We start from the raw sequence: 9,851 nt of genomic DNA on the forward strand, positions 1-9,851 counted from the left end.
TAACAGGATAGTGAATAACAGGGATGGTTTTTATCACTGCCAGGTCTTTCTCAAGTACAATGACCCTTCCTTTCTGATCGTCATTCCTCTAGAGGATGTTGATGCTCCCTTGATTATAATCAATAGATGTATTCACCGAGAGGTCCAAAGAAACTTAGCAGAGTTTTAAACATTGTGTCTTTTGTAGGTAATATGCAGGCAGTTGTGAATTAGGAGCCCTACAATTAGCAATATGAATATATAATGTGATTAATCATATGAAAATCATGAAGTGAATGCTAAGCTGGGGATAACCTATAGATATTGGATGACTCACTAGGAAACTGACAGAGGGATAGAGAAACCTCTGGTTCTGATACCTCTCAGATCTGTGACCTCCAAGTTCATATCTTATTATCTCTTTTGCCTCAGGACTAGCCCCATAGGACTCTAATTTTTCTTTCTTTTTTTTTTTTTTGTACTGGGGATTAAACCCAGTGGCACTCTACCACTGACCTACATCCCCAGTCCTAATTAATTAATTAATTAATGTATTTATTTTTTAATTAATTAATTTATTTGTCCTAATTTGTTATAAATGACAGCAGAATGCATTTCAGTTTGGACTTTGATTCTTAAGAACGCTCATCATCATCAGTTGTCTTCACCAATATCCAGTTATTCTAAGTTTGGGGAAAATTCCCTCTTTCAATTCACCTACACTCAGTGACTTGTTTCTAACCTGTAGGATACAGTGAAAAATCATAGTTTGTGTATAGAAGTAGAAGACATTGTCGTCTCTCTTGGATATCTTGCTAGGGAGGAACCTACCTGCTATGTTGTTTGAATGCTCAGGTGGTTCTATAGAGAGGTCTATGTAACCAGAAATGGGGGCCTCCTACCAATATCCATGTGAATCTGTCATTATGAATCCAGAAATGTCTTCTCCTTCAGTCAGACCTTCGGATGATTCGAGCCCAACAAAATCTTGACTGCATTCTCATGAAAGGTCCTAATTTAGAATCACACAGCTAAGCTGCTTCTGAATTTTTGACACTCAGAAATTATATGAAATAATAAATGTTTGTTATTTCAGTCTTCTAATATTTTTGGGATAATTTTTGCATTGAGATAGATAACTAATTCACCTTGTCACAGAGATTGTCCCTGAGATGCTTTAATGTTGTGAAGCCCTCTTGTTACAGAGAAGGTGTATTAAAACTGGATGCAAAATAGATCCATGTGGTCTAAGCCTAGCTGAAAGTGGGTTCAACAGGTTCATGGACAAACCGGGGATGATTTCTCTAATACCTATGTGCTTAAAAAGATGGGAATATTTAGCAGCTGATGGAATCCTTATATTGATTTATTGACTTTTGGAAAAAAAAAGCCATTAGAAACTGCGCCTACCATGCAAGATAGTAAATCCAAAGCATATTAGGTAGAATGGTAGAGACAAGGACCACTTTAAAATATTAAATAAAACCACTGCTATTGTCCCAGATGGACCATAGGAAAAAATGGTACACTTCTGAAAACTTGAAAAAGTAGTAACCCCAATTTCAGAAGTGATACTTTTCTTAGAGTAAATGATATAGTTTCTGGCACATATGGAGTAAGATGATTGATCTGATAAGAGTATGTCCTTCAATTACAATCAAGAATGAGGATGAGAAGCAGCTCACATCCACTTGGGATGACCCAAAACAGACATTCATGACTTTGCACTAGAGATATATTGTCAACATCTATAATGTGTGGTGTCTCTATAGAGAGTCCCTACAGGAGAATTGCATTATGGACCTCTAGTATTGTGGAGTAAGGTCATCCTACATGTAACAAGGGATTATTATTTTTTTTCCATTCAAAGTTAGTTCCTAATTAAAGCATTGAAAAAGACTTCCATTTCTTCTCTAACAACAAAAGCAAGTCATATAAACTACTATAAAAATCAGTCTTTCAGGATTCTTCAAAGAACTCACAATGTTCAGATATCTAAATGAGTGAAACTATAGAAAGAATTTAACCCTTTTTAGGAAAAAAAAATCTATGCCTGCTATCATCCCTAAGCATATGTGCGAAAGGGGTAGGAAGAAATAGCCAAACTTTTGATGGGTATATGTAGATAACAGTGATTATATTTCTGAGAATCACAGTCACAGAGCAAGTTCACATATAGCTACAAATTCTCTTTTATGGAACATTCACTGAATGCAGAGCAATACTGTGTAAATATTAGGGACAGGAAAAGAAAGTCAAAGGAACATCCCCAAGGTTCATAGAATTCTTCTTTTCTAAAAAATTTTTGTTTGTTTGATACCATGGATTGATGCTTAAGGGTCACTTAAGTACTGAGCCACATCTCCAGATTTTTAAATGTTTTTTTATTTAGAGACAGGGTCTCGCTGAGTTGCTTAGGGATCTGCTCAATTGCTGAGGCTGGCTTTGATCCTCCTGCCTCTGCCTCCTAAACTGCTGGGATTATATACATGTGCCACCGTGCTTGGCCTAGACTCCTTCTCAAGAACAAAACAGCAGGCCACTAAAGGCTGAGGGCAGAACAGCAGAACTTGAAGAGATAATCCTGAAGTGGATGTAGTCTTCACTGAGGACAAGGATGGTGGAAAACTGGGGCCTGGGAAGGAAGGCATAGTTAGAAAGCAAAAAAAAAAAAAAAAAAAAATTCTTCAGCAATCCATAAGGCTGACAGTTGCACTGTAGAGAGAGATCGTTAGCATCTTCCTATGCTAAAGACCTGATCTCACCATCAAAATATGTGAATCCAATGGTGAATTGGATCCAGCTAAAGCTTCCATAAAGCCAAGACAGACTGCACAACTAGTGGCCTGTATGAGGAAGGAGTATGCTATTGCTAGGGTAATTTTATCTACATTCACTCCTGCTGTTCATTTTAGATACATTATTTGGCATGCAAAATTAGAGATTAAATGAAAACCTAAAAATCTGTAGCTCTAATTACAACTTCTGTGCCAGGATATATTTCAGAATGTCAAGAGGCAGAATCATGTCACCACTAGTCGAGAGAAGGTTGTGTTAGTTGAAGCCGACACACAGAGCTCACACTTGTTGAAATTAGCTGATAAGGTCTTTAAAGACATGATAAGGTGGGCAAGGTGGCACATGCCTATAATCCCAGAGGCTCTGGAGGTCGAGGCAGGAGGATTGCAAGTTCAAAGCCAGCCTAGACAAAAGTGAGGTGCTAGGGTCTCACTGAGTTGCTTATCTCTAAATAAAACATGAAATAGGGCTGGGGATGTGGCTCAGTGATTGAGTGCTCCTGAGTTCAATACCAGGTGCCCCCCGCCCCCCAAACAAAGAACTATGATAAACATACTAATTTAAAGTTAAAAGTAGCAACATTGTTTGAGAATATGGTCACAAAATTCTTTGACACATTTCATTGAGAGGTTATGTCTATTTTACCTCCTGTGAATCTGGACAGGCCTTTTATCTGCTTCAGATGATAGCGTAAGGGAGGAGTGATTCTATGTGACTACTGAGGTTATATCTGCAAAAGCCATGCAGCTTCTTTCTGGTTCTCTTGGACCAGATAACAAGCTTGACTTCCCTCAAACTCCTATCCTAAAGAGGACACACATAGGTACTCAGGCCGATAGCCCCAGCTGACCTTGCAAGGGATACCCACTAACTGTGGGTTGAGACTTCTTGATGTCCAGTTCAGTTAAACCTTCAGATGAATTCAGCCCCAGTTAATATCTTACTGTGACTACATGAGAAACCAAAAGGCTGATCATTTCCTGAATTACCACAAAATCATGAGCAAATTAGAATAGTTATTTTCAGCTGGTAAATATGTGAGTAATTTGTCATGCAGCAACAGTATCCAGGACAGGTAAAGAAGAGTTGTGAACAGATGGAGAATTTGAGCAGAGAAATTGAATCTGTAGGAAAGAACTAGGTGGAAATTTTAGAAATAAAAAATATCAGACACGAAAATTCATTTGACGAATTTGGGGACCGAGAAATGGAAAATGAGACGTGAAAAATGAGAGAATCGATTTACTTGAAGATAGATTAATAGAAATTGTCCAAAGAAAGAAAAAAAATATTTCATGAGGTACGTGTTCTACATCATTCCTCAGGCTTCCCCAGGAAGATTAAGCTCTAGTAGCCCTAGAGAATAATTTGCTTGATAATTTACGTCTTTTATGAGTTCCTTCTCACTTTTCTACCTTTCATTAAATTATTTTTACTTGATTTTTTTTTTGTCCCAGAATCTGTGTTTAAGGAAAGTAAGCTCTATATGAGTATTTCTCATATACAGTATGCAAAAATCCTAGGAAATTAGTTCTATTATTGAATCCTCTTGTAACTTTTCACATCTGAGGAAATAGAATATCACCGATATAATACAATTTGGCCAAGGTCATCTAGCTAGGAAATATCTGAAGACACTGCACCTCACTATGTTCCATGATAGCTTTCAATATGCAGTGCCATATTCTTTACAGAGTGCTCCTGATATGTGCTCTCATTTGCCTTTAAAAGAAATCAGTGGAGTTAGAAAAAAAAAAAAAACAACCTGTTTTCTGTTCAGATTTTTTTTTTTAAAAGAAGTAAATGGCCCAACAACCATATGAAAAAATGTTCAACATCTTTAGCCATTAGGGACAAGCATATCAAAACTACTCTGTGGTTTTGAAATCTTACTCCAGTTGGAATGACAAGCATCAAGATTACAAATAACAATAAATGCTGGTGAGGATGCTGGGGAAAAGGAACTCTTACTACATTGCTGGAGGGAATGTAAATTAGTATAGCCACTATGGAAAGCAGTATGAACTTTGCTTCAAAATCTAAAAATAGATCTACCATATGATTCAGCTATACCACTCCTTGATATTTATCCAAAAGAACTGAAGTCAGCATGTTTCAGAGATGCACACATACCTATATTTGTTACAGCACAATTCACAATTGCTAAGTCATCAAATCAGTCTAGGTACCTAACAACAAATGAATGGTTAAAGAAAATGTGGTATATATACACAATGGCATTTTATTTGGCCATAAAGAAGAAGAAAATTATGTAATTCACAGGAAAATAGATGAAATTAGAGAACATAGTTTTGAGTGAAATAAGTCAGACTCAGAAAGAAACACATTGTGTGTTTTTTCTCATATGTGAAACTAGAAGGAAAAAAAATAGAGACAAAAAGGGATTCCATGAAATCAGGAGGGAGACCAGCAGGGAGCAGGAGGAGGGAAAAGGGGATGGTGAAGGAGGTATTGAGGAGTGAAACTGATCAAATTGTTTTTATATCTACAAAACTATGCCACAATGAAACCCATCATTCTGCATTAATATGCATGAATAAAAAATTAAATGAAAACATTTGGACACATTTAAAAGGTCATTTATAAGCGGAAAGGTAGATACAGATGGTAGTATTCTCAAATTAGAAACTCATGTTGGAAACACAAGAGTTTATCATTGTATTAAATAATTAAAGTCCATGAAAAGTTAAAAAAAAAAAAAAAAAGCTAGTGTGGTGGTGCACGCCTGTAATCCCAGAAGCTCTAGAGGCTGATGCAGAAGGATCACAAAATCCAATCCAGCTTCAGCAATTTAGTAAGGCCCTAAGCAACTTCGTGAGAAACTTTTTTTTGGGGGGGAGGGGGTGTTAAATAAAAAAATAAAAAGGCTGGGGACTTTGCTGGGTGTTAAAGCAAGCAACTCTGGGTTCAATCCCCAGTACAAAAAAAAAAAAAAAAAAGACATCTAAACAAACAGTTCAGCCAGCCTCAGTAATTTAGATAGTCACTGTCTCAAAAAAAAAAAAAAAAAAAAAAAAAAAAAAGTACCAGAGATGTGGCTCTGTTGTTAAATGTCCCTGGGTTCAATCTCTGGGAAAAAAAAATAAAACTAAAAAAAATAAAATAAAATAAAAATTAAAAAAAATAGTTATCTAATAATCTCTGGGCAATATCATGACCACAGGTGGGTCTTGTGAGTTCTTTTCTAATTCCTAGTCTCTTCTACCGTGTAGTACGGATACAATTAAATCCACATCATACCATGACAATTGAAATGATCTCCTCCAAATACTTTCTAAGTTGAAATACAAGTGATAACCTGATATTCTTTTTAAAATCTAAAATATTGAAAACATATTGTCCAATTTTTTTTTAAGTTTAAGATTTTTAGAAAATTCTCTTAGCATTGCTTACATTTCAGCTACTTTCAAATATGACCAAGTCCTCTGGATTTTTATGTTAGAAAGCAAATAAAAGCCTCAGCAAAAGCGAGGCTCTAAGCAATTCAGAGAGACCCTGTCTCTAAATAAAAATATGAAATAGGGCTGGGGATGTGGCTCAGTGGTCGAGTGCCCCTGAGTTCAATCCCTGGTACCACCTACCTCTTCCCTGCCCCCCAAAAAAGCAAATAAAGTGTCAGAGATGCTGATTGTGTGAAGAGATGATGTGTGCTGTGTCCAGGTCCATAGACACTGAGGCCAGATTTCCTGAGTTGGCAAAGTGGTCTAACCAGTCTCTCCTGGGAGAATGAGTGGGATTCAGAGCAGAATTTACATCACTGGATTTTGTGTATATTGGGAAAATTAAAATAGGTGTAAAGCATCTAGAATGATTTTTAATTATAGTTGATCTTTTGTGTCTCCTCTTGTTGAACTTTCCACTTCTCAGAAATGGAATTGTGAAAAAGCCCCTTTTTAGCAACCAACTCTTGGTTTTATATCTTGTCTGAACAAATTTAAAGAGGAATGTTTTCTTCTCTAACTTGTTTTATAAACACAGCATAAAGATTTACAGTGGAACTTGAATCAGACTCTAGAAAGGACGTGAACTGTAGGGCCAGGAAATGTGGGATACCATTGGGTGAGAAGATGGTGGCAATCAGCAGTTAGATAGTGGGGTAAGCTGCGCTTGTGGGTACAGATTTCTCTAAGCAAAAACAAGATCAGAAAAAAAAAATGCACTCATGGGCTCTGAGCAGAAAGAAGCAAAGAGGTCTGTCTGATGAAAACTATTTTCATTATACTCCTACCATGGAGCCAGGAATATTCACAATTGTGTGACAGCTACCTAAAATGAATGTGGACAAGGTCTAGGGAGGGCAAAAATGAAAAAAATTGAGTATTGCTGGTGAGATTGTGGAAGACTATTTTTCTTGGGACTCTTCTAATGTGCCTTAATGTGTCACATATAATTCTAATAGTCAAGGCTACAAAGAATATTTAAGATAAAATTGGGTTTAATTATAAGCTTAATTCCTTTACCTTAAAGAGGAATACATAGTACAATTAATCTAATGTAAATGATCACAGAGTCACCAATCCCTCAGCCTCCCTTCAAGTGAAAAGTTTTAAATGTTCACAAAAATATATTGGATTTTACTATTTTAAAAGTAATCTCTAATGTTATCCAGACACGGGTCGGTCATTAAGTCTTATCATAATGGAAGAGGTGGGGGTATGCATATATATTAGTATTAAGGCAAGGCTCATGAATAAAAGAATTTGTTAAGTCAGTTTATTAAAAAAATTACTTTCAGGGATGCCCAGCATCTTTTATATTTTAAAAATGTTTACATAAATAAACATGGAAAACTTGTTTTAAAGTGTGAATACATTTGTTTAAAATCATTGTAGAGTTTTTTGTTTGTTTGTTTGTTTTGGGTTTTTTTTTTTTTTTTTTTTTGATACTGGAAATTGAACTCAGGAACACTCAACGACTGAGCCACATCCCCAGTCCTGTTTTGTATTTTATTTAGAGACAGGGTCTCACTGAGTTGCTTAGCACCTTGCTGTTACTGAGTCTGGCTTTGAACTCAGGATCCTCCTGCCCCAGCCTCTCAAGCTGCTGGGATTACAGGTATGCTCCACTATGCCCATCTATTGTAGAGATTTGTTAGTACTGTATTTGACAAAGAACCTCAAAAGATTAAGTTTTTAAAAGATTCCCAAATGAATAGGGCAAATGCATGATGAGTTTTTGAAGTCACTAATTTTTTAAAAAATAAAATGACAAGTAAATTAGGTGTTTAGTCTTAATAATATATCATGGGGAATTATTAACTATACCTGTGGAGTTTAATAAGCAAGAGTCAAAGAGATGATTATAAAATATTTATTTTGACAGGCACTGATTAGCATATACAGACCATGAAGTATTCAGGAGAGCACAAGGAACACAGTGAGGGCAACCTATGATGTTCCTGAAGTTATTCAGGACATATATGTTATAAACACTGTGTTTGGTAGAATTTATGCATAGCTCTTTAAGAGAGATTAAAAAAATACAATATTTTTAAAAGTTTCTTTCTTTTTCTAATTTGTTTTTTTACATATACATGACAGCAGTAGAGTATATTTTGACACATTATACATACATGGAGTATAACTTATTCTAACTAGGATCCATTTTTGCGGTTGTACATGATGTGGAGTTTCACTGGTCATGTATTCATATATGAGCATAGGAGTGTTATGTCTGATTCATTCTACCTTCTTCCCTATTCCCACCTGCCCTCCTTTCCCAACATTCCCCTTTGTCTAATTGAATTAACTTCTATTCTTCCCCTTCCCACTCTCCCTTGATGTGGGTTAGTATCCACATATAATAGAGAACATTTGGCCTTTGGTTTTGGGGGATTGGCTTATCTCATGATAAGCATGATATTCTCCAGTTCCATCCATTTACCAGCAAATGTCATAATTTCATTCTTCTTTATGGTTTAGCAATATTCCATTGTGTATATATGCCACATTTTCTTTATCCATTCAAGTGTTCAAGGACAGCTAGATTGGTTCTGTAGCTTAGCTATTGTGAATTGATCTGCTATAAACATTGATGCAGCTGTGTCATGGTAGTATGTTGATTTTAAGTCCTGGGGGTATAAACTGAGAAGTGGAATAACTGGGTCATATAGGGGTTCCAAGTTTTCTAAGGAATCTCCATAGTGCTTTCCATAGGGGATGCACCAATTTGCAATCCCACCAGCAATATATGAGTGAACCTTTTCCCCTACATATTGACAGCATTTATTGTTACTTGTATTCTTTATAACTGCTAACTTAAAGAGTCATTTCAGAAATGTGTTTCTTCTATACTATTTAAATAGTGTTTATATTTTAATCATTTTGTTAATATTAAGGCTTATCTTTCTGTTTACATGGTTCAACCTGTTTGTCACTTCTTTTAGAGACCTAAAACATTTGGGAGAACACTATGGAGATGTTGATTATTTAATAAACGAAGGCATGAGAAAATCTAAATCCATCCAAACTATTTTCATGACTGAATCCATTGGTAACTGGAAAGAAAAAGTTCATGCATTGTAATTTCTATTTACCAACTATATGCATTTGATGAAAGGACAAGAGGTATCCTCATTTAAAAGAAAATATTGCAAGACATCTTTTAGATAACCACATCCTAACCATTTTCTCAACTCTAATTCTAAAGCACACCTTCGCAATTCTAATATGGTCCATGGGAAAGAAAGCACCAGCGATAGCAACACTTCCAAGTCTCCTTTCCTAGCTCAAAATAGATTCAAATTATTTCACAGATTCAAATCATCAAGGTCTCTAAATAGCTTAGAAGGGATGGAACTCTTTACTGTCAATTCCAGGAGTTTCCTCCAGCCATCCCCAGGGAAACTGATGTCTGCTTAGAGTATCCTATTGATCGTCAGAAGCATTTCTTTAAAAATAAAATCTTTTGTTTCATCCCTCGGACAGAAAAAGAAGTTATCTCTGATGTATACAAAAGAACATTTGAGTAGTCAGATTCCTTTATTGTAACTGCTTTTGCCCCCACATCCTAGGGATAGGAAAGTTCATAATTGTTAAACTTGCCACAAGCAA

Source organism: Marmota monax, unplaced genomic scaffold, assembly GCF_021218885.2.
Source record: "Marmota monax isolate L192 unplaced genomic scaffold, Marmota_monax_Labrador192_F-V1.1 WCK01_AAM20220418_F8-fsc00264, whole genome shotgun sequence".
NCBI classification, from domain to species: Eukaryota; Metazoa; Chordata; class Mammalia; order Rodentia; family Sciuridae; genus Marmota; species Marmota monax.